We start from the raw sequence: 27,092 nt of genomic DNA, 5'->3' as shown, positions 1-27,092 counted from the left end.
TATACATTTAATTGTTTGAATGTAATGTAGTGTAACAATATTAAAGGCCAGCAGACTTGTCATCATGGATTATTATTACATGGATTATTTGGTTGATGTGGACACTTCCACAAACAGCATTGGATATTTTTTAGTAAATTGTTGAAAACTCTGCAACCATGTTTACACAAAACTGTACTCATAAGTTCTATATGTCACATTTAAAACATAAGTACAGGTATTATATAATATGAAAGAATAAAACATCACATCAGAATTGTATAGAATAAATCTTTATTTTACAAAAGGAGCATGTGAAGGACTACACTAATATCCAGCAGCCACAGCCCAGTCCCTGGATGCTTTTCTCTGAAACAACTGAGCAATCTAATGTTCCCATCAACACACCAACACAGGCGCCATCACGCTGTCTCTCCTGGCTGGGCAGACTGAGAGGATGATATTCATCTATGGAACAGTTGTTGGATGTCCTGCAGCTTCTGTTTCAGTCCTGCATCAAGCTTCACTCTCTTCAGGCGTCCCATGTTGCTGCTGTGGTCTTCATCACTCACTGTGATGCAGCTCTGCCATTCACTGCGGGCTGCAGGCCTGTCGGTGCACAAAAATATAACACAAGATGTTCCAAAGTTTTAATATTACATATTTCATGTATACAGGGTAGTAACTGTGCATGAGGAAATATATTCTAAAATATATTAAGTATATAAGTAATGTTCAGTTATATAACTGCTGATCAACAGTAAGTGTCAGATCACAAACATTTAAGAACGTCATATTTTTAGGAGGCAATAGCAATCTGGTGGATTGTATAACATTGATGGATGTGAATTGAGAGTAAACTGCTGGACAAAAAAAATGTTACTGTGAGACAAAAAGGCAGCAAGTATGAGTTACTAACAAGCAGTTACTAGGATTAGCGCTAACGCTAACGCTAAAGCTCTTAGCCAGTTAGCTTGAGTGTGTTACAGGTTCAGAATGAAGCTCTGGGTCCAAACTGGTGCAACATATTTATTAACAGGGGTTAACTGTGCAAAACATATTTAAAAAGCACATTATTCATATCATCATAGCATTAGCTCAGCTTGCATCAGCTCTACTATCTCTGAACTGTCAACTTCACTGTAGTAACTTTAGCTTACAGCCTTGCTTTAAACTGCTCAGTGGACTTCACTTACTATCAGCATCCCACGTTAAACACTTTAATCGATGCAGGAATGTTGTTCAAAGTAATCAACTCACCATCAGAAAGGCAGCCATCTTCACCATCCTCACAACATGACGCATTCCCAAAATTCAATACGATGTTGCCATCAACTTCACATTCTCTATGGTGCTATTGAGCAATGCAGGTGTTTCAGAAACATGCCAAGAAATGTGCTAGCAAAAGGCACAGAAGAATAAGGATGCTAGCTAGTGAACATGGATATAAACAATGGAGATTTCAAATGATTTGAAAAACCAGCGATACAAAAAACCCAAAGGTAGGGCTGAGCAATGTGGTCGGAATCAATATCACAATATTAATCATCATATTTTAACAATACTGATGAATCTCAGTGTGTTTTAAGGGCCAATCTAAATGACAGACAATCACAAACAGAAAGTGAGCAATAAATGCTCAGATTCACACTGTTCTTTCTTATTCTTGATCACAGTTTATGATAGAAACCATATTGTTGCCACTTTTAGGCTGCTTGTGTTTAAACATTAAACATTTAAGAAATGTGGCTTTTGTTTTATACACTGTATAAAGAAAAAGGTGTTTTGTAGAAAAAAATACACAGTAGTTCCTCAAAGTGGGGTTTTTGTATCGGTACTTAAACTAGCAAAACCTTTCAACTGATATACGGCCCTAATATCATGAGCAGAGAAACATGTTCCACTGTACTGTAATACAAATGTCTTCAGATGTAGACAATAAAACCTTCAATTACTAATGCTTTTAATTTTAAATATAATTTGTTTAGATTCATTTATATGGAAAACAATAATATGATCGTATCACAATGTGATTCCACTGTGAACAATAATAATTGAACAGAATGTTTGCTCAGCGCTACCCAAAGCTATTAAAGGAGAGGTTCACGTTTTGTCACCTCATTCTGTGCAAAAACGCTTTCCAAAGTTTAGCCAAAGAGCTCTTTGTGTTTCTATCCCTCCGCTGCAGCTCAGCAGACGAACGAGGAGGAAAATTTACTCCTATAAAAAAAAAGACTGTGACTTTGGAAGATGCCCACATGATTTGTGTAACTCAGACAGTTGAAGCCTCATATTAGCTTCAGCTGAACTTTAAAACGCAATTTTGCACAGGGTGAGGGCTATTGATTTTGTCCCCCATCACTTACATTGAAAGGAAATGATGTCTTCACATCCAGTGTGGCGAGGAAGAATGATGACAGCCACCAATAACTCTCTCGACATGCATATGGCCGTGTGAGTCTTGTTTTAAAATAGACTTGACAAAAATCTGAACCTATCCTTTAGATTTAAAATACTATAAAACTGAGAAAAGCAAACCAAATCCAAAACAGGACGCTGCAAATAACATTTAATGGTTTAAACGAAACAAAACGTCAACTGTCAATTCATTTTCTGTTCATAATTGAATTCATTAATTGTTTCAGCACTAGTTTCAGGTTCACACATTCATTCAAGAGCATCACACCAAGCTAGTTTCTCAGTGTTAATTGGTGTCTAATTCGACTCACTCATACACTGAGTGACAACTGTATCTGAGTCATGTACACACTTTCTCTGACCCCCACTGCGACCGAATATGCACACAGCATGTCAGCACACAGGTGACACTGCCAGCATTCCTACCCCCGACACTGAGACGATGTATGACAACACTTCCTCCCCTCTTGTCCTCCACTGTGCCCATCCTGGTGCCAGCCCGCTGTGGTGGCATGCCGCCTGTACGTGCCCACATGCCAGCGCTGGGTTTGTCAGTGTCCCTGCATTATGTGTTCATACTCTCACCATGGTGTGTCCTTCTGGGGAGTAGAGGGAGTAACACAAGGTGACTGTTGATATTAGGATGTAGCATTTGCTACGCTGGGGCGCCTCCCTCATTGGTATTTCATGTAGAGCGCCGTCGCATTCGTCACGTTTCATAAACTTCCTTATTATTCACTGGCGGGGAGTAATTTTGTTCTGCCACTCGTAGTTGTAAAAGTGAGATAGTGAGAGAGAGGGAGGGATGACACTCTGAAAATCCTTCTAATAATCATTTTCTCCCTTCCTCATACATGAACTTGTTTATCAGAAGAGCAGGTGGTTGAGTGCCACTCACCTCCCTCCGCAGCCCGCACACAAGCTCACTTCTATGAATCCTAGGGGTGATCATCTGTGAATCCCCACCCAGTTGCAGTATCTCCATACAGTGTCTCAGGATAATCAGCGGGCTTTCTGGAGCTTAGGAAAACAGAGTTGTCAGAAGAGTGACACATACAGTCATGCCTAAGGGAAACGCAGACTTGTAGAGGAAAGTAATTCATCAGTGGGTTCATGAACCAAGCAATATCACTCAGGTCCCATGGTGCTCTGGAAGCCACAAGGAGCAGAGGATTTGCTCCCTCCGATGCTGATGGCACCAATGAATTGCTTAAGTGCACACCATATGCAGCAGGCAGCTCTTTCCGCACACGTCCTTGTATATCTTTGTTTAGTTGCGGAACGTGCCCATAAAGCCCAGCATAGCAGTGAGGGTTTTACACCAAGCAGGTGGCCATGTTGTACTCGGCCAGAAAGCATAAAAAACAGCCTGCCCCCGGCAGCTGCCTGGCCATAAAACACATTTATACCATGATGTCTGTGCTTGTCCCCAAAGTGTGCTTCAGGCCATGGGGCCAAAAAAGTAGAACCTGGTATATCAGATGAACTTGAGTCAACTCTAAAGCAAAAAACTAAGTAAAAAAAGAAAAAAACTTTGACATTTGAAGTTGTGCAAGTTCACTATATCTGCAGCTCTATACAGTAAAGTATATAAGTCTACAGTGAGAAAACTACTCTTCAAACTTTCTGTGTGACTTTCTTACCCCTCCTCTATTTTCAGAGGGTTTCTTTGTTCCTGGACCCATGGCCTCCTCCTTTCTTACTTTGTTCTAGAGTAAAGTGCCAGTGAAGTTGTCCCTAAGGCGGTGGATGCGCTGGAGCATAAAGTGTGCCACAAGGTGGACTGGCGTATTAATGGAGTCCGGTTAGAACGGCTGACCTGTGAAGCAGTACGGTCAGCTGCTAGGTGAGCACGCCGCCGCTGTAAATCCCAAACAGGCGTCCCTTGTCTCTCTCTCTTTCTCTTCTCCGTCACGCCTATCAGCCACCACTTCCCCTCTATTTTGCAGCCCCCACACCGCTGCTAACAGAATGTCAAGTCAAGCTTTGTTACCGGGGGCTGACGGAGTGGTCAACAGGGTTTGGATGTGGCAGGTTAAGGTTGTAATCGCCTGTTTTCATCCTCCTTTCAGCCCATGATGACAAATAAAGAATAATTTCAGTTTTAAGGATTACATTCATGTTCCCAGGCGGAGTCAAGATGCAGCTCCGTTAGATTTATGACCAACATGAAGCTGGTGACTAATGTTATAGCCCGCTGGGACGCTATGATCTCTCTGTAGCCTGGATTTGTGGCCCTGTGAGTTTTTAACCTTTAAACATCCAGTATTTGTGGTGAGTTCATTTCATCTTCATCTTAAGGGTTTAAAGCTAAAGAATACATCATGTACTGCACAATGAAAGCTTGTAGTTTACAAAATGGTTGTTAATTTGGTCAGGATTAATTACAAGCTCTTTCTTTAGTTTAAAACATACTGCATGTACCAAATCCCTCTTCGGTGTATTGAAATGAAAACCATGATCACACAGAATGTGTGTAAATACGTCTTTGTAGTTCTGTCACGATTTCTTCCTGACAGACAGTCTCAGGTCACCTCTATACATGTTTTGTATCAGTCCCTGTGCCCATGTCTAAACCCACCTTGCAGAATTTGCTTTCAATAATGTATAAAAGAGGGCACAGACTTTGCATGTATCGTCAGTGAGAGGACATGATCCCTGACATCTGGAGCCCGCACAGGGCTCATACTGAATGATAATGGCCTCTCCCCCTTTTGATGAATTATTAAATTCAAATTGTTTTGCAAACAAAACATATTTGTTAACACAATGAAATCTGGGGTGAAAGCTGGAGCTTTATCAATATTTAATTTTCACTGCAGACAACAATATAGCCTTTGGCCAGTTTCTGGTACATAATTAATGAAAGGGCAATAGAACTAACAATACATATAAAACAACCAGTGCTGTCATATCAGTACAGGTTTTAACACTGCAAACAACCATTGCTACTTTGATACTGTACCGAAGCGTTCACGTGTTTCGGCGTTACACACATGCTGATGAGCTGAGATTTAGTTCTAAAATGACACAATTCTGGAAACACTTATCAGCACTCCACTGAGGCATTAATATTTATGGTCCCCTTGTCATCATTCAGTCTAAAACTCCTATTGTTCTTTTGTTGAACTCAAGGTAATCCATCCATATTTAGGTTTTCTGACTGATTGATTGGATATCAGTGTCAGACTGCAGTTATACGGAGATGTGCCTGATTGGGCTGATTAATATTTGATTTCCTGTTGAAAGGTTGCCCCCTTCTCTCTTTTTCTCTCTTTCCTCCTGTGTCTGGCATCAGAGTGAGAGGATGGGAAGTCAGCACAGTGAATATCAAGTGGCTGATTGGGGCTGTCACTGTAGACCCCAGTGGACCCTGGTTGCCAGATGTGCTTGTCCATTGGTGTCAGCAGCAGGATTTGTCTCTTGGGTTTGCAAGGGTTTGTCGGGGTGGACAGACGGTGCGGAAGAGGTTGCTGAGCGGAGTACTGTCCCTCACTAGGGCCTGCCACTCATACTGTCTTTTTCTCTGTTCATCACTGTCAGTAGACTGCTGATGCTGGTGTCTCATGACTGCACCTATCCTATGGTGCCATCTCTCATGCCACACGTTCTACCTGAAATAAATCTCCCATAACGCACGACTTTGACTGACATTCTTGAACGAGTTATTTTGTAATGATACCGCAAACATTGGCTCACTTTGCCGTGGAGAGCATGGTCTGTCCCTCATGTATACATCCCAGAAGAGCACTGAGGTCGATAAATGCATAAAGCTCAGGAATTAAAGGAAGGACGTTTTTTGTGTTATTGATTGTGTTTGTTGTGGCATGCTATTCAAATGTGGCGCAGTGTGAGAGACATACATAATAAGATATAGCACTGAGGGGGTTGAAGGTTGGAGCCTTGAGCTATTTTCACCTTTAGTTTGTCCTGTAACTCGGCTTTACCTGTGGGTAATGAATAGAAGCTGCTCTGTTATGAAGTGAGGAGGAGCAGTTTGCTGCTGCATTTGAGGGGCACCTTCTTACATTTGTTTGAGTATTTTAGACCTTGGAGAGCTCATTTAAAGCCTACTTTATTGTTTCCAGCGGTACCACTCAGGAACACCGAGGTGGTGCTCGTTGCTATGGAGGACACAAGAAAGTGATGTAGTGGTGCAGACAGTGTATAGAGAGGGAATATGTGTGTACAGCATGTATGAATGTGTGCGACGCCTGTGTTTATGTATATGTGTCAGTGAAGGTGTGTGTTAAGTGTTCCTGCTATGTGTTAAATCATCTCTGCACCAAGGTTCGTGCATTGTGTGTGTGTGTGTGTTGTGTGTGTTTTGAAGCAGCCAGCAGAGCGGGGGGAACATCTGCACACAGTGGCACAGGCCTTCTGCCTTTACACACGGCTCCTGCCGAGCAACGCTTCACGGCCTAGCAGGCTGTGACCTCCCAGAGGCTCCAGGGGAGCTCTTCCTCTTAAAAGCCAGCTGTGCCTCATACTTTCTGCCCGCCAAATATTCCACAGTCCAGCTGTTCACCTGAGAAGCATGGAGCACAGCCCTCTCACTTCCTCCCTTTTATATTTTTGGAGAGCCATTGTGCTGGTTTAAGAGAGCATGGAGTATAGCACCTGTGATGGCTTTGTTGTTACTGCTAAAGCAAGAAAGTTGGCCTCTTACTTTGTGTTGGGCTTATTTCAAAGCTTTACGATAAAAGTTTTTTTTTTTTCCAGACATACATAGTATAACAATAAATGCAGTCTCATTCTGCTCATCTCTTTTGATAAGGTACAAGGTGTAGAATATTTTCTCGTTTCTCAGGGGTTCTTACTCTTTGTAGCAGTGCATGACCTCAGTTTAATATCTGAATGTTTAATCACTGCCGCTGTCTTCAGGACAGTAGAGTCCACGTTTCATCGCTCTTTATCAGTTTTCCTTTTAAATGTCACTCTTTGAGATTCAAATAAAAATAGGTTATCTTTTAAAAGGCTTTCCATATTCTTAATCAGCTGTATTTGCTGCATGTGATGCAGGCTGTAAGTGAGTAAACTACATATGTGTGATGGTTTAGAGCCACTTTAAAGGATTGGAGCAACAGCATTTAGATACAGATAACAACATGACAGTCAAGAATACCAGAAGTGTCATTTACTGACGATTCCCTTGTTATTGTTGAAATTGTCTTGGCAGAATCATCTTATTTGTGGCCTTCAGTCACATCTCTGTTGGTGTCTGACATCACTGAATGGAGCTAATTTTCATCATTGATTTTTGTTTTTCAACCACAGGAGAATTGCATGATATGGTCATTTGCGGACATGTGCTGGCATCTTGTAAATAAGCCATTAAGGTTTTTAATGATGCCAATCATTTTGAAGATGTGAATCGATGTGATGAATAAGAAATATGTTGAATGACACCTGTTTATTGATGTGTGTTTTTTGGGGGTGCACAGGTTGTTTTTTTTTCTAAATAATAATAAGTGTCTAATCAAAGTAATGGCTTCTAATGAATAAAGCACCCAGTGCCCTGTTGTAACTGAATGAGAGAACATAATACACATTTAGTGAGATATCCACCTTTTACTGAGATGACACACACTTTGTTGGCATTAAATCTTAACTTAACCACTGGTATTAAAAGTCCTCTTAGGGCGTTTGCCTAAAAATGGTTCCAGGTTTTGAAGACAGCAAGAAATGTGAAGAGCCTGTGTCAAGTGTCTCCTCCAAAAATATGTCAGTCAGGACTGTGGAACATGGTAAAAATGTTGTTATAACAAGGTGCTGCTTGCTCTGTCATGTACATGTCCAATATGTCTACAGCAAAGCAATTATTGGCCCAATGGGCAAAATGGTTGGGATTTCAACATTGACTAACTGTGTAGGATGTGCAGAATCTACAGTAGGATCTACAGCAAACAAACTGTGCTCATGTAAAGGGAAATGTCATCTACCACTACTATAAAGGCCACATTTGAATCTCAAATAATATATTGTAGTTTCATTATATGAGTTCTTATATTCCTTACACTTGTTATATGTTTTCAAAGTGAAACAGAGAAAGTGATATTGACTGAGATTATAGATACACTATATGACTGAAGAATCAAATACACTAGAACTTTGATTGTTGGTGAGGCAAAACTATTAATATGAAGACCTAGCCTTTGGCTCTGAGAAATTGTAATGGACATTTTTTCATAATTATTTGACATTTTGAAGACTAAATGATTAATCAAGAAAATAGTTGGCACATGAATAGATAATGAAAATAGTCACTGATTGCCATGTTAAGGGTGGACCTTGAAAGAAGGGACTATGGGCTTGTTATTATGTAAAATAAAGTAAAATAAATGCTTTAACTACAAACCCACAAGTATACACACGATGCACACATATCTATTTGTCCTTTTATAAGCCTAAAAGACAACAGTATTTCCTGCTTAGTTCTTAAAGATTTCTTATTACTTACTCTGAAGAGCTTATTAGGATAAAGCAGCGTGTTCAAATGTTCAATCAGAAATTAAGCAGTGCAATGAAGCAAGACTGAGGTTAGTTAGACTGTGAGGTTAGCAGATACTTCAGCAGTCAGCTCGCCTGTGAAGCCTCACTTTCATCTTAGGGTGAAGGGACAATGAAAGAGTAGATGAGAGAATAACCCTCGCAGTTCTCCATGAGATGGGAAGTTAAGAGATCCAACCTCGCAGTGATTGATGACTAACATGGCAATGATACATAGGGTGCCCCCGTCTCCGTCCTATAATTTATGAGCAAGCCCGTTTAATTTGTCTGTAGCTTAATTTGGCCCGTATATACGTATGACGTATGAATCATGTTCAGCGATTGATGGCTTATACTCTATATCAGCGGTGGCTGACTGAAACTAACATGTCCTTTGGCATAGACACCTTCACTGTCATCTGTCCAATCTACATGACCTGACAATTAAGCTAATAAGTGAAAATGGTACCATCCCAATGCAATTTTAATGAGCACCATGTTGAGTAGAGGATTTTGTTCATGAGGAATCATTAATGACCTACTTCTGATTCCCAGCGCTGAGGCAGAAATGGTAAATGCACTTGAACTAAAGGCTCACCGTAATTGGTCCATGGTCCATAGTTGAACTGAGCCTAATTGTGCCCCTAGAATGTCAGTCAAAGTCCTGCTGTAAATTTGTATGGTTTGAACACTTTTACAGGTCTGTCATCAGTATAACCTTCATCGAAGTACATGCTTTGGATGATTGTCCTTTCTGCCGTCGAACACATTGTTCAAGCAGTCCAGAAGTGTGAATAGTTGTACCATTAAGTTCACAATATCGGCATCATTTTTAATGTCATAAAGAAATTATCTTATCATACAAGCATGGTTTAAAGTAAAAGTAATAATGTCTCTAGCACCACTGTGGAGGAGCTGGTTCTGAAAACAGTGACTTTGCTAGTGTGGAAGCGAGAAGCTGCAACCAGGAAATGTTTGGCATTTATAAGGATTAATCATTTATCAAAATAGCTGATTAATAGCCGATTTATTTTCTGTCAATTGAGTAGTTGGACTAATCATTGCAGCTCTAATCCCCTACAATATCATCTTATTTTAGGGCGATATCGCCAACCCCATTCTGTGAGCATCTATCTGCTGTATTACAAGAAGTGTGTTTTCCTCAACAACCTTAATCTCCCTGCCATAGTAATCTGGGGCTTTGCATTGCTGCCACGCTTGGAAGTTGGTTAGGTTGCCTTTGTATGTAAAGGCTCACTAATAGACCCACCCCAGTGGGACATCATTTCTATTCCACTCATGATGAAGACATCCCTCTCTCTCTCTTTTTTTTTCTCCTTCTGTCTCTCTTTCACTTTTTTCCTTTCTCTCTCTCTCTCTCTCTCTCTGACTTGATATTTTTCTCTTGGCTCTTCTCTGCTCTGCCTGTGGGCCTGTGAAATGTCTCTGTCTGAGGAGAAGGCCCCCTCGTCCCTCTGGAAGCCATTAGAGAATCTTTATGAATATGTGCTGAAAGGGCGCTTTTTTCAGGGGTGTAGACTGAGTGGGTGGGTAGTTGAGGGGGATTTATGTGCAATGCTATCATTTTCCTTACATGCTCTTGTGAACCACCCATGGATGTTAGATTTCCATGTATCTTTTTGCGGCACTGTTTTATTTCGTGCTGCTCTTGTGCCTTTTTTTGTGTTGCCGGTGCTGCTGAGTGACACTTGTGTTTAAGTGTAGTGCCTGTGTAGATATTTTTTCTTTCTATACGTGTGAAGCTGTATTGTTTAAAAATATTGTTAAAATTTATGGGCTTCACCTGCAATGGTTTTCATTTTTCAGACGTTTCCAAATCCTTTCCTCTAATATCTCACTTTCTTATGTACTTTTTCCTGCTTTTACTACGGACTTTTTTTTTTATTTGGAGATAGTAGTAAAAGTAACTTGGGGCACAAACAGAGAGAGTGCTGCTCAATATAAGTGCATTTTTAAAAGAGGGAAGATGCAACAGGGCTCAATTTCTGTGGCTTTTATGCATTCTGTCCCCATGAAATAAATATCACATATTTTAAAAGCTTGTATGTAAAATTGAGCCATGATTAAATATTCAAGATGCTCTTGAAGAGATAGTGGCCAAGATGTACTAAGTGCACCACTTTACTTGTGGCATCTAGCCCTAAATCTGATTGGTTTGACTATGTACTCCTACTGGTAAGCCTGCGGCGGTTTATGTCTGAGTATGAACAGTGGCGCTTTTAGCAAGATCACCATACTGTGGCATTTTTTCCCTTCTTGTTGATATGTGCTCTTTGGTAACAAGATCTTATTCAGACCAGCTATGAATGCAGGCTTTTAAATGAGAGAACAAAAGAGGGAAGGCGGTGGCGGTGGTGGTTGCCCTCTGCTTCTTTAGCTCATTAATTGCGGAGAGGGCAACTGTTTTGAGTCCTACCTGATGGTTTGGGCTGCAGGCCTGCCCGGGTCAGAGGAGAGCTCCAGTGCTCATGAATCATACGGCTGGGAATAGGAGCCCAGCTGAGGTCCACAGGAGGGGGGCTAAGCATTGCCACAAAGGCCTCATCCACAGCACAGAGGTGCTTTGGAGGTCCTGCAGGCTCAAACAATCAATCAGAGACCATTCTATCATACAGTAATTACACCCAGGGATTCATAGTGCTGTGCTGTCCACACACCTTGGAACACACACCCCTTCCCTGAATCCAACCCTCCACCTCTTTTGTCAAGTGGTTAGTCTGACGCTCTTTTCTATTCCCTCCAGCCCCTCCATCATTGTCTTCCCTCCTCTTCTTTCCCTTCTTTCTTCTTTTTCCCCATCTCCCATTTGGCTATGGGCGTAATTTATAGTAGGGACGGTGGGGATATGTCCACACCACTTTTCTGGTTACCTATAATTGTCCCCACCACTAATTTGATATTAATTGCATATGCATTTAGTCAAATATAATTCCCATCAGCTCTACAAAGGGTTAACTCCCTTATGTTCCCACTGGGTAAGAAATAAAGTTTCTATTGGTGTTAGTTTGCTTTGTTCCTGCCTCCTTTACATGCAGTGATGTGATTGCTGGAGTGCATTTTGGATGAATCAGAAACAGTGCGCTTAGTCAGAGGAGACTCAAGGCTAGAGCACAAGACGATCCAGGGTTAGGGTCGTGTCACAGGTGCTTTGTCTTCTGTGATCATCAACGTCATGGTACCAGTATCAAATTAAACACGATTATTGTTCAGTGATATGAAAGACACAGTTGTCCTGGGCTGGCTAACTCACTATAGACCAGGAATTGTAATAGTCTTGCTAAGGTTAGCACTGTACAAACAAAAATAGTTACAGATATTAATGTTATACTAGTAGTTAGTATACTTGACTAACACTAACAGATAACGTAGTTAGCTAAATGTTGTGATAGGGTGTGCTGTAGGGGGATTTTGTGCTATTACTTTGACTTGGCTAACATTAACTGTTCTTCTTCTCCTCATGTTGGCATTATACTTGTTGGCCAAACAAGAGGAGCATTAGTAATTCTTCCCAGATTCCTAGTTTGCTATTCTGTCTTCCCCAGTTTCAAATCCCATCTGTGTGGCTACAGGGTTACTGTAGTTAACATTATAATTAATTACTGTCTGATGACTGATTGAACCTGCAGCAGTCTGGATTAGCATCAATGATGTCAAGAAAAAGAGACATAAGGCTTATTTCTTGGTAATGTATGTAGTAAATGCTGAGTTGGCTCACTTGCTTTACATCTATCAGCAAATATCATTTGCCAGTAAGCACAAGCCTGGTCAGTTAACTTATTATCTAGTGTTGCAATCTAGTGCAAATCAGAAATTCCCTTCATTTTCATAACTTGCATAACAGTTTTAGTTGGCCCTTACATTTTCATTGAGGTTTGTTTTTAATCACAGCGAGAGACGGAAAAAGAAAGAGAGAGAGACCAGGCCAGGCAGGGAAAGAAGAGGAGTGAACAGCTAAGAATTTACACAGCTAAGCGAAGACCCCCTGCCAAATTTATGTCCCCACCATTTTCCAAATCAAACCCACACCCTTGTGTTTTGGCCTTAACTGTGGTCCTCCATTTGCCCTCCATTTTGATCTCAGCGGCAGCATCCTCTGTTGCTGGGTGCGGGCTTTGCACACAAACACACGAGCACACTTACAGACAAATACACATGCTCGCACATCATGTTGCAGATTGTGGGGAGAGGATAGATGGGAGGTGGACTGATGGTGTCTGTGGGGGAGAGAGAGGGGTATGTAGGGCACAGTGTGTGGATAAAGTAATGATTTCTCCTTCACACCTCCCTTGCTAATTAGTGCAGGCTGCCTGCTGCCTTGAAGGGGGCGGTGTCTAGGGAGCCCTGCTATTTGTCTTGAAGAATTACCGACAAGGAATTCACGTCGCTCCTTAATCCCACAGATACTGGACGGAATTCAGCATTTACCTGACTGCAGCCACCTGTCACTTCGATTTAATGATTGTAATGATCATTTTTAGCCTCCACTCCTCACGGCAGCCATGCAACAGGGATGTGGCATAAGCTGCAGCCCACTTCACCTCCCCTAGGAGTCTCTCAGCGCAGACTATTTATGTGTCTCCATGCCGGAGCGTAGTCTACACATGTGCATCCACCATATTCTCCCATCATCTCTTATTTGTTCCCTCAGTATCTATCCACACTTCCTCAACTGTTCTTTCTCCACCCCCATACATTTGGAGTGCTGTCGGCACAATGACTACATCGCTTAGCCCTGTGTCATGCAGCAGGACTGATAGCAACGGTGTGTAAATAGGACGTACATTTCAGAGGGAGTTAATGTATGTATTGACCCAGCACAGGCTATGCTGAAATCCACAAAAAGGTTTTCAGATGTTGAATTTTGAAATGTATTTCATTTTCATTTTGTTAAGAAGAATCCAGAGGAACAGAATCGTCTCCGGGAAAGTGAAATAGTTGAGATTTGTAATGTGATGCTGTTAGGTGGGTGTGTAGCATCTTAAAGATATATGTGATAGGTGTTTGTGTGGGAATCCCATTAACATTATTTAGCCCGAGGTGGATCTCATCTCCATAGCAGCTGCATCTGACAAGCCTGCAATGGCACGACAAAGAAGCCAATCATTAATGTCAGCCAAAAGAAAAAAGAAGTATTATGTTTCCCTGGAAGTAGTGCTCAGTAATGATGTCCATTTCCCTGCATTCTGTACGTTTGCCTACTGGGCTAATAAGATGAAACTTTAATGATCTCACAGGGTATATTGTGCTCTTGCATTACCAGATAGTAATACAACAGCAGAAATAAAAATTCAACTCAGATAAGATTGGGGTAAATAGAGCTTCGATACAAATACAAAACAACAATAACAATGTCTGCCCGTGTAATATGTAGAAATGAAAAGCATGAAAAACAATGTACCCTATGAGAGAGTACTGGTGACAGCATCAACGGTCTAGAAGTTATGAAGTTAAAGTGTGGAAAAAACTTTTCTACACTATGTGCCACATACAGTGTACACTCAAAACATTTTTCTAGAGCACTTCATTCAATCAATGTATTATTTCAAGCCCTCTATAGTATTCGTAGAAGGACTTAAAATAGCCTATATCTTTAAGGGTTGAGTGACTTTACAGAACCCCCCTCAAAATATGTCGAAGTTTTTAAATGTTCCCGTAGGCAATTAGCCAAAGATATTGGTTATCAGTCAGTGTTGCACTTATACCAAATGACTATGCAGCTTTATATCCTTTAACTGTTATATCACATGGAGACATATTCTTTTGTAGCTACATTACAGTGATTAAATAGTTTATTTTTCTCTGTTTATACACTAATTTTTGCCAGTTTATTAGGTACGACTACTGTAGCTAAAACTAATACAGTCTCATACATTTTGGAGGCTGTAGTTTGTAGTGCTGGTGAGTTGTAATGCATTATGTTTCTAATATTTTGCCCACCTCATTTATATCAATGAAGGTAGACTAAATATTATAAACACCTCTCAGTGATTAAATTCAACAGCACCAGAAAATAAAGCCTCCAAAATAATCATGAAGTTGAATCAAAACCTTTAAAAAATATTTAAGAAATATATTATAGGCTTCATAAAGGTGTTTTTTTTTTTTGGAGGAATGTTGTATTAGGCATTAATGGTATAATAATATGTCCATCAAATAAACTGGGTGTAGATTTTTCTCAGTATTGTTTGATATGAACTGTTTGAATTAGGATCTGCTCTTGGCTTTGCTATTTTGCGTCTGTGTCGTGCTCAGAAGTTCTCCAAGTAATGGTGAATACTGTATTCACCATTGTTGGCTGTCGCAGTTGGTGATGTCAATCTTGAACACTCTCAGTGAAATATTGCACACCCACATCAGGCATGCCACACCCAACAAAGCCGTAACGTTACACCAGTAACAGAAGCTTCTGTTACTGCCTGAGTAAAAACATAGCACTTCAGCTAATTACAGTATAAAGTCATAAAACATATATTCGAATGACTCTTTCCGAATGGGACTGAGAACAAGCTAGTGTTTATAAGGGTGTCTATTAATTTAAAATTTCAGTACAATTTAACACATGTCATTAACCATAAACTATCAAACTGTTAATGTGGTTGTGTGCAGGAAGGCATGTTCTCATACATTCGTGGGAGCTCTGCTATGCTTTTCTCCCAGTAGCAAGAAGTTTCCCTCTCTGTTTCTGAAAGTCACACTTGAGGGAAGTCCACACTGTGCCAAGATAAAGGGAGACATACTGTACAGTATTTCCAGAGAGGGCGTGCCGTTGAGTATATACCCCTCTGTAATGCAGCAGTGAAGCAGTGTATAAATGCCCCTGTCCCTGCACCACTTAAAATGGATGACACAGGCCTGGGCTAAGAGGCTTTGCCAAAGCTGTGGCTTACCAGTCTCACAGGTGTTAATGTGCGCTCTGTCTGCCACCCTCACTGAGAAGATTGGGCACCACACTCACTTTCAACAGCCCAGTGTCTGGCACAAAAGTTACCACCTCCAGCCCATTCTATAATTTTTCCCTTTTTAAGGTGATGTGAGAGATGTACCCATCTCAATAACAGACATGGCAGGCGAGGCCGGTGGCAATCATCCTTGTTCCATGCTGAATGAGAGTTAGATGAGTTAGTCTGATGCTATGCAATGAGTGAGCAGAGTAATTGTTTGTTTGGTTTTTCATAATGATAGCTCTGACTGTGAAAAAGGGGAGAGGAGAGGAGGAGAAGAGAGGAGAGGAGAGGAGAGGAGAGATTTGTTTCTGTGCCCATGGTAACAGTACAATGAACGATTCCTTGGAGATCATCTTTAAAAATGCAGAGAGGGGCTGGAGGGATTTATGGTCGCTCTGGGTTCTGTGGAGTTGTGATTGGGGGTTTGAAAGGAATCCAAACATGGACTATAATTTTCATTTTTCTCTGCTCACATAACACATCTCCTTCACACAAAGCGGAGCAAAACCTTGGGACAGCCTGTGATTATTGGGATTTCTCTTTTATTGGTCTCTGAAATCTCTTAATCGAACATGTGCACATCTTTGACCGTGTCCATTTTGTGTCTTTTTCAGGTATCATCATCTCACGCCCTGTCTAGTGCTCACTCTCTGTCAGAGTGTATATTGCTTGTGGGCTTTTTTTCTTTATTGTTAGAAGATGCTTGTAAACACAATTCAGAATGCTAGCATCCTCTGGGCCGCAGCTTGTCTTGTGTGTATAATGTGTGATTTTGAGGGAAAGTGAAAGACCCTGGTCTACTGTAGAAGCAGCACATGATAAAAGGCTGTTTTTTTGGGATGACACAGCAACCAAAGATACAGGTTTTTCTTTTTACTTAAAAAATATCCTGCTTTCTGTCAAAGCTCACTCTGTTATAGACTCGAAAACAGCTTTTCTTTTCTGAAGCCATGGGCCGAGGGAATTACATCACACTTACATCATGCCAAGCTATGAACAGAGGGTCCAGCGTTGTATAATGTATCTTTATTAATTGCAGTATTGTGGAGAAACAAAACAGAAGTAAGGCAATAATTTTCATGTCATACTCTATACATCACTAAATGTGAAAATGTCATGTTATTACTAATTTATAATAAAATAAGATCAAATTATCGTCAAAGAATACCTTCAAATTCTGCTAGAACCTTCCCACCCAGCATCTTTTAAAAATACAACAGAGACGTCGGGGAAATAGAGAGGCAGTTGCCTCGTGGGGCCAAGTGGGACACAGAGGACACTGTCTGGCCAACTAACAGTGTAGCATGCATAGCAACGTGCATTCTTGCAATACTGGTGGTCAGAGCTAACGAGCTATGAGCAGCTACTGTCAGACACTTATTGTCTTTGCTGGAAAGAAAGTCCAGCGAGGGTTTGACAGTCAATAGAAGCATGTTTATGTCCCTTTGAGAGAGTTTTTGTGTTGCAGCCTACAGGAGGCTCTCTTGGTGTGTATGTCTTTGGGAACTGCCTGTGCATAGTCATAGCCCCGCTGTTTGTCATGGTTAAGTTAATGTTACTGTTTGTAAGCTCTAAATATCTTGTTAAGCTTTGATTATAGCACAATTATAAGCAGGGTGTTCTGCTTCATGTATTCAATTCATGTATTCAATTCATTTTTTCAATTCAATTTTATTTATATAGCACCAAATCACAACAAAAGGTATCTCAGGGCACTTTCCACATAGAGCAGGTCTAGACTGTACTCTGTATTTTACAGAGACCCAACATTTCCCCATGAGCAAACACTTGGCCGCAGCGGGAAGGAAAAACCCCCCTTTAACGGGAAGAAACCTCAAGCAGAATCGGGCTCTAGGTGGGCAGCCATCTGCCTTGACCTTCATGTACTGTATGATATCACCTCTTTGCCGGGGCTTGTGAAGGCTTGCTAGTGTTAACAGCAGCTATGTATGAGAGACATAAACTGCGGCAACACTCAGCCAGTATTCAGCTTTTGATACTTGGTGTGGCAACTAATACTAGAGTTAAGAGCTCCAAAATGTACCTCGGAGCCTTGGCTATCACGTCACGGTTAGGAAGGGGCCACAGAATTTCAAATCTGATCTTTCAAATCCAAACATACACTTATTACACTTATTTTTTTACACAAAATATGTGACTTGTTGGAAAAATCTACTTAATATGCCAACAAGAATCCATGTGGTTATGTGTAAAGCACAAAAAATAATATAGTGTGGAGTTCAAAATATTATTTTATGAAGCATATTTCCATATCCTGTATATATGACTACATACCTGCTCCAATGTTTCTACAAGTATCCTATGGAGAGCTCTGAACCTGAAGTCGATCTATGCATACTGAATAATAACAAGGGAAAGAAATCAGGAGATATAGTGAAGGAAGTTAAGTCTGCAAGAAGAATGGAGTTCATATTTAACAGATTTATACAGATGGATCAAAGGATCCAGAGAGTGGGAAAGTGGCATTTGGAGTAACCATTCCTGAATTAAGAATTAAAAACGGACAGAGAATTTCAGATCAGACGTCAATATTCACAGCGGAGGTGCTAGCAATATTGCGGGCACTATGGTGGGTAGAGGACAATAAACCAGACAACTCAGTCATATGCAGTGATTCAGCAGGAGCTTTAACTATAATAAGAAAAATCAAATCCAAGTCCAGACCTGATATATTGACAGAGAAACATTATACAGAATTCATAAGGCAGGGTGCGAGGTGGGTTTTATTTGGGTACCAGCATACATGAGCATGGAGGGAAACAAGGAAGCAGATTACTTAGCAAAGAACGCTGCTCACAGAGGCCAGAGTAGAAATTGCCCTACAATATGGACTGTCAGAATACACTTCAATCATAAACAAGTCAGTCAAAGAAATGTGACAGAATACATGGCAAAGGTAAAAGAAGGGGTGGTCTTCCTTCACAATACAGAAAACAGTGGAAAAAGCAAAAAGCAATTTTGCTTGCAAAAGAAAAGATTCAGTTGTCATAACCAGGTTGAGGCTTGGGCATTGTGGGCTTAGGAGTGGGCTGGCTCTGATTGGAAAACACCCTGACGGCAAATGTGAGTGTGGAGACTCAGAGGCAGTAAGACACATCCTCATCAATCCGTGTACCTTCCTCTCAATCGATTTCCTATTCTGTAACTGGGGCTTTTTTTATTCTTTTTTTTTTTTTTTTAAATGGTTTTGTCACTCAATTTGAAAAAAGTGGATATCAAAGCATTTTCTGACACGAAATAGAATTTATAGAAAAGGCTCAAATTATGTTTTTTCATTCACAAGTTTCATTTTTTCTTGATGAGGAGCCTTAATACCTTAATACCATATTAATATTAATGATACCAATTTCCTCCGTCTTAGATTTTAGCTTATTTCCAAAGTTTGTTTGGCCTTCCTCGCTCTACTTCCGTTTTAAGAGAGGCGATTGAATTTCTGTCCAATCGGCACTATCCAGCATTTTGAGTGGGGTTCTAAGTGAAAGGGCTCTCTATAGTATCCACACACAGTACATCTTAGTTCATGTTAGGATGCTTATTCAAATTCTGTTAAGTATCTCAGTGCTGCCTATGGATAGTGAGCTTTAAGTGGGGAAGAGTGAAATCCCCCCTGTGTCTTAGTGGAATTGTGGGCCTGAGCCGACTGGATTTCAGCTCAATAGAAGCTGTAATTAGTTCTAATTTACGGGGCAACTCCTCCCCAGCGAACCCCGCTGTGCAGAATCCCCTGGCCACTTGGAAAGATCATGTTTTCTTGCACAGTGCATGGCACTCAAATGAACCACAACACAGCCATAATGGCTTGCTCCCCACTGATTTGCCCACCTTGTGTAAGGTAGCTGAAAGTCACTTCCTGTGATGCTCAGTGGAGCGTACACGCTGCTATTTCCATCTATTAAGATGTGAAGGAGTAAGGGGGCCCAAAGCCACCATAAACACATCAATAATAGAAGCAATTGGAACAATCAGGAAAGTTGGTGGTAATGTGAAGATGTTACTGCTTGATGTGTTTGCACCATCAGTGGCTGCAACTGACAATGTGTTTTTAGATCTAATGATGCATTTGCATGTAATTCTCTCTGGTTCTTATTGTTCTGAAATCAGTCCAGATACAATCTGAGTGCATCAATTTAGAGTCCAATGTTACTCAAGCAACTAATGGACTCTCAGGCAAAATGAAAATTGCTTCCTAATGATCTGACTAAGCTTGATGGGTGAATCTAAATTGATTAGTGTGCTAACATGAATGTAATATGGAATTAGCCTTTGAGAAGTGTGATCACATTTTTCTGGTACTTGCTGACCCTATTACATTCTAGTATTTTTAGCAACTAGCTGATAGCTATTGCTTTGTATTGTATCCACTCCTCTCCTCTCATGCCGTTAATTAGAAAGTATATTGATATTCTCTCAAAAACATGTTGTCATGGCTGCCATGAACTAAAAGTGGTACGAATAGGACATTAGAAGGCATATGAGTGTTTCTGTGGCTAATGTACTTCAGAGAGTCATTATCTTACTTCATAGTCTTCATGATTTAAAAGTAACAATTGAAACTGTTTCTAATATAGCACTTATGCAAAATAAAACTTTGAAGACATACTATAAATTAAAAATCAACATTATTGTAGACATGAAATATGTATCATATCCTGTACTGCATACACACACATGCATGTTCCATACATGTACATGTACTGTATGTAGTAAAATCAAATAAAAAGGTATTAAAAGAAGCAAACATTAAGATAAAAAAAACAATTAAAAGTGTGCAGTACGCATTATGGAGGTTCAGCCAATGCAGTGTAATTTACTTCATATTAAAATAATAATTTAATTTGAAAGTGACTTTTCACAACAGTTCTATCATGTTGCATACCAAATAAATATTTAGTAACTACCTTTGTTGGCTCGAAAACCTTCCATATTGGGTGTTAGATAAACCACTTAATATATACAGAAAATTTGCTATTACAGTTAAAAACATACTTCTCTTATTTAAGCTACATTCATTCGGTTCCAAGAAATATGTGAGACTACCGAGAAACATTTTTTTGGTTTATTTTATGGCTCTTTTGTGGATGAATTCCTCAAAAATACTACAAGTATCTTTATGAAGTTAACCTAGTCTTAACCTGATAAAATATGATCAAGGATTTTGGGTTATTGCCTAGATCTAGGGGAAAGGAAGTCAGCGTATTCTGGCAAGTTCAAGCCATTTATTCTTTAGTTGAATGATGGGCAGTGGGTGATACAAAAACAAAACAAAACAAAATAAAACAAAAAACAAATAATTTCTAACGACTTAATACAGAGAAGAGCAGGAACAGTATATGACATCATAGCAATATAATGGTTTTAGCAAAGGCCATAGCTGTTGTGATAAGTTATATTAGTGTACTGGTTCATAGGTCACTTAGTTATTGTCCTATATAGTATGATTAGATATACTGCTACCATGTATTGTACATGATTTTTTTTAAAGAAAACTGGTCAAAGAACAAAAAGAAATAGAGAAAAACAATTGTACACATAACTGAAAAAGTAGATTGACTTTGGCAAATTTCAAAAGAATTTAAGAGAATCTGTGTAGTAAGTTGATGTAAAACAGATTAAGGGTGTGCCAGTCGTGGCCTACAAAGGACCATCTTTCTTTCTATTAGCCATTAGGCTTCAGTTCAACTCAGTATGGTATTAAAATCATTTGCAGAGATGTGATACTCAAACTACGCCATATATCACAGTGAACATTTTATCCCATTATCATTATGTGGTCAGTAGAGAACACTTTGACAACTACTTTGTTGGTACGTTCAACGCTCAAGGACGCTCTGAAGAATGTTTGACACTGATGTTGGCGGTAATGTGAAGACTTGCAGGTAATGAGCTATAACTTATTTGTGGTAATTACTTTTAAACTTTACTTCCTGTGACTTTACCTGGCATTTCAAAACTGATATTTCATGAGGTCTTCATTTTGTTAATTTTTGATTACCATGTAAAGCTTGAAACCTTTGAGATTTACAATATCACAGGGAATAAAACAAATGTATAAAGAAGAAGATAAATCAAAACAAAATGTTAAAAAAAAAAAAAAATGGTAAAGCAAATTGCAATGCTTAGTGACAGCACAAGTACATACCTTACACCCTGGCTTTTTTAATCAACTCATTGTCAGGGAGCTAAGGTAACCATGCAGAATATCAGTGATTGTCAGCCTGGAATTTTAATTCAAAACACTAGTTAGGTGAAATATAAAGTAATATATATTTGAGTGAAGAAGATAATGTTAGTATAGGCACAGATTTGGAAAAGTGGAACTTTTGTCAGAAGGGCAAGATGTAAAATGACAGCAATGTCACAAACACTAGAAGAATCTTTGAAGATCTCACCATGGACAACTCCTCTCATTTAAGTAAAACATAGCTGTACTACTGCATATTACTTACAATGGAGTTATTATACAAAAACAAACTATAACATTTAATATTAATTATAGTAAAGCAACCACTCCCAAATATCTTTCATCTGAAATTTAAATAACCCAAGGGATGCTTTAGCTGGACTCCTGGCTCCTTTGTTCCTAACCCAGCTATTTTTTAGCACTGCTGATGTTAAGGTCCAGATGGTTCATCCCTTGTTGTCACCAGGAAGTAAAGGAAATGAAAGAGGTGGGACGTGTGTGAGGCAATGGAGAAAAAAAAGGACAACATGGACCACAATAGTTTGACCTAAATGCTACACGAGGGCCTCTGTCTTGGTATGAAGGACTGAGGGACACTTGATGAGCTGGCAGCGGGAACAGAGAACGACAAGCGCTCACCAACCCCACCCCGCATCCTCATCCAATTCGCCCGCTCATCCTCCACTCTGCTCTCGACACTTTACAGCAGCTCACCTCAGTGAGAATGAATAATGAATGTGACCAGACACATGGGTCAGAGGTGACGTGTCTGTGAGGGAGCAAATTCCTCCTTGATTAGTACATAAAAAGCCGGGCCCATCTGCCTCTTCTCTGGGATTTGACAGGGGTCTGGCCAGGAATGCCAGGAGCCCAGGGACAGTGTAGCAGAGACAGGGGCATCAGGGAGGGGTTGGTAGTCCTCTGCACCAAGCAAGGAGAGACCCACAGCAGGGGCACTCACTTTATCATCACCTCACATCGCGCAGTCTCTGCAGCACTGCAATGTGCAAAGCTTGAACTTGCCTTTAGGCATGTTAGTCTTAGTGCAGTGTATACAAATCAGGCTATCAACCATTAAATGGCAAGAACAGCACTAACTGTTTTGTATTAACTCATACAACTTGAAAGTAATGGGAATTGTTTTAGGCTATCAATGCACAGGGATACATCTCTTTTATGAGCTACTCATTAATATTTAAATACAGATGTATAATATTTCCATTCTTCAAGGGTGGATTTAACATTTTTCCTCTTCCATTGCTATAATAGTGTAAGCATAGAGTTATAGAGTACTCTTTTTCACCTTGCTGTCCTGAATATGAGCATAGAAGTTTCTTTCATTCAGCCAATGGCACTTGACGAGAGTGGTTGGTTTATAAAAGGCCAAAAAGGAGAGCTGATCACAGAACTATGTACAGTTTTTTTCACTCACAAAAAGGTCTTTTAGGGAAGTTCAAGGCTATCTACAACACCACCAAGAATCCCTCGAAGCTCATGACCTCCCATGGGGAGCACCATTGATATTATTAGTCTTTATAGAAGGATTAACAGTGGGAGCTCCTCTGTAGAGTTGTCCACTCATTTACACTGACGATCTGGGATGCAGGGAGGTAAATTACCATACCGTATCCCATAGTAACAATACAATAAATACATGCTTTATAGTGTTTCCCCTATAATAGTACAGGCCTGGCGGGCCGACAGGCCAACGAGTACCCCTGCCAGGCCAAAACATATTTTTTTAAATGCCAAAAATAACGCCAAACATCCCGTCATTTGGAAATCAATAGCGATTGGGAGCCTCTGAGCAGCGCTGTTTCAAAACACAAGTCAACATCTGTGTCGTTGCCTGGGAAACTGCAGGTAGCATAACTCCTTTTAAGGAATAGTACATAAGCGAGTGAGTGTTTAAGCGAGAGAGCGAGCGTCAGAAAAGTGACAGTTAATGTGAGCAGAGCAGGGGAAAAGGTTAGCAGTAAGGCCGTATTCAGACCAAATCAGCTCTTTGGCATTCAGCTGCAGGGTTGAGCGGAGGTGTGTGGGGGTGTGGGCGTGTTTATTTGTTCTCCAGAAGGTAACCGCTGCAAAACAATCAGAAAATAACGTTTTTTGATCTGATTCACCGGCATTCTCGCTACCAGCTCTCCCTCTTTTCATTCTCTCTCTAGCTGGCTCGACCACTGGTGCTCCCTCTCTCTTGTCTTTTTTTACAGTACAGACTACAGTGTGTCAGTTAATAAATGCTGCAGCTTGGGGGTTAGCTCTGAAGTTAGCAACAATGGGTTAGCCTAACCTGACGATGCTAAACAGAGAAATAAAGAACGGAAAAATGCCCCCCTCCCCAGGCCAAACTACCAAACTACTCAACCTAGGGGAAACACTGCTCTATATGAGGCCAGAGATAAGCAAACATGTTAGGAGAGGAAAACATCAGGTTCACCATGAGTAGAGAGAAAGAACATACCCTTCAGCAGTGGCTATAATTAATATGCTAAATTGAATTGCAATAATCGACTAGGGGACTGGCCTTGTGCTCTAGAGGTACGATGATTAAAACGTTAGGCTTCAGTGAAGGGGTGATTGGGACCCTGGTGAATTAAGGATTGGATTTGATGGGAGACAATGTGGCTTCTATTTTTCATTAATTAGCTGTAGATCCATAAAACCCGTGAAAGTCTTCAATTGTGTATTACTCCAGCCTCTCAATTACATCCATTCATTAGCTCTGAATGGCCTCCACCAAAGCATTATAGCACATGCATATGAGAATAAAAGAGTGAATGAAAGATTGAGTAGACTACCCTAATGCCACTGGGTCCCATTATTATATGGGGGGAGTTTATGAAAAATGTTGAGGTCCTTTGTCAAATGTCAAAAGGATGGATGTTACGTGGCCAACATCCAACACAATACACATTTGTGTGGGATGTCAAGCCATAATAATTTCCTATTTAAAATCTCTACAGCCACATCCAGACACAGCAATTGTACCCTTACAGACATTAATCAATATCAGCTTTCAAAGGTGCATGACCAAACCACCAATTTTCGATGTCTTTCTACAGTTTCGATGAAGCATTCGATCTACCAATGAGTGGCTTCTATAAACATAAATTCAAAGCAGGCTTTTATAGCTCAGTGATCATGTAAGAACAAATGGAGTGTAATTGGCCACACAGGTGTACACAAAGACTCCCTCATAGTCTTTAGATTTAATTTAATTACAAACCATGAAAAAAGTTGTATTTTTACCCCAACCACAAAAGTAGATATTTCTAAATCACTTGGATGCTCCATCTGAGATTTCAAACACTGTTCATGCAGAATGCATATACAGGGAGCTTTTAAATGAATAAAAAGACTGAGTGCACCGAGTCCTGTTGTAGCTGTCTGGAGATGTAACTCTTTATAGGCACCTAACATAATCTGTGATTAAAATCTCCTTTGACATTTCTTTGTTGCAGTGTCTTTGCATTGCTCCAACTCAATACTGTTTAGTGTGTCTCTCACAGCCAAAAAGCCAAGCCAGAGGATTTACAACTATTTTGTTTTGATGATTACGTTTCCTTAAGAAGATTACAAAAACATAGCAAGTGTTGTCATATATCCTGTTTGCAGCTAGTCTCCCTCATATGTGTGTGTGTGTGTGTGTTTGCGTATGTGTATGACTGCCGGTGGCTGCATACAAACACAGAGATAGAGAGAGGTGTAGTGACAGCTTGAGAGAGGTGCATGGTTGTGTAATGAAACCCATAATTACAGAGTGAGGGACGGGTATTGTTCATGCGATTGACAAGTCCCCTTCAGTCATGAGTGCAGTTTTCTGTCAAAGGCCTGTCTTTTTTTTTCCTTCAGAAGGCCGTGCACCTTCTGCTACTGCACGAGAACACAAAGGCATCACTCTCCTGGATAGGGAGTGTGCTTGGCGATAATGCGCATGATTTGCATTTAATTCTCATATGTGACAGGCTCCCTTATAGTACAGTAGAGCCCCAGGCCTAATTTGCATTATGTCCTTATCAGGTGTCATGATGCTTTGTTAAGGGACAAACATTGGGAGTGTATGACATTCATCTGCCTGATATGGTTGCGATATGGTTAGCCAGTGTACATGTGTATACAGACAATAAAAACAGGCTGCTGATGTGTTAGTGATATTGTAGTAAATGTGCACCAGAGTACACCTTGTTTGAATGAAGCCACAAATCTACGGATGTTTTATTTTGTTTATATGTGAGTGTTTCCATCTGAACAGACACAACTATAAAAAGCGCAGGGATACTTCCTCTTCCTATGAAAAGATGAAATTGTGTTCTAAATGTCAGGCCTATTTCCTCATTCTTTTTTTTCCTCAAGAACAGTCTGCATGTTAGGTGTCATTCATGTAATGACATCTTCAAGTGTCTGCTCTCACACCTGTGTCTTCAGACACTCATCACCTCCTACCAATATTTGTTAAAAAAAAAAAAAAGTGTACTGTGAAAACAATATTGTTCAAACTCACTTCTTGTCCTCCATCACAGCCCCTCCTGACAGTGTAAGCAATTTTATTGAACATGGTTTTTCCTCTGTCTGGTCTTCCAGAACAAAAGTTCCAGACGTGGGAATCCAGAATGTCACATATCAGGTCAGTGCATTGGGGTGTGTGATTCCTCAGATATTACACATTTTTAATTCCTCCTTACATGCCACCGGGGAATAGCAGGAGCATTGGCTGCCCATAATTGAGCCATATTGTTACTGAGGTTAGGATTCTTGTGGGAGATGGGCAGAAGATGGAGGAAAACACAAGCCTGACCCTGGAGATAGAGGGGCACAATCTGTTGTACATACCTCAAGCTCAAAGCCTCCCCTTCCCCATATCAATGCACTCCCTCATTCTCTCGGCTTGCTGTGCTGGCCATTTGCTCTTCTCTGCCTGATTGTGGTACACATAGACAGTGCATTGTAAAATGTGCCAGGTCTGTGCAAGTATCATCCCTGTTCCCTAATGAGTGATAAAACACATATGGAGCATATCGGCATTCCCAATGAGACCC

At 40.4% G+C, this 27,092-nt stretch overlaps 2 long non-coding RNA genes across 2 annotated transcripts in view; both read right to left on the bottom strand.

Annotated features, from left to right (window-relative positions):
• LOC121901421 overlaps nt 1-27,092 on the bottom strand; it is a 158,998-nt gene that overhangs the window by 27,496 nt on the left and 104,410 nt on the right. The gene's annotated exons all lie outside the window — the stretch shown is intronic.
• On the bottom strand, nt 257-7,997 carry LOC121901422. The gene is made up of 2 exons (XR_006097287.1): nt 1,240-7,997; nt 257-588 (listed from the first exon to the last, which is right to left on the bottom strand). It is a non-coding gene; the product is annotated as an uncharacterized LOC121901422 (long non-coding RNA).

Source organism: Thunnus maccoyii, chromosome 8 (assembly GCF_910596095.1).
Source record: "Thunnus maccoyii chromosome 8, fThuMac1.1, whole genome shotgun sequence".
NCBI classification, from domain to species: domain Eukaryota; kingdom Metazoa; phylum Chordata; class Actinopteri; order Scombriformes; family Scombridae; genus Thunnus; species Thunnus maccoyii.
This window is presented reverse-complemented; position numbering and strand designations above follow the sequence as displayed.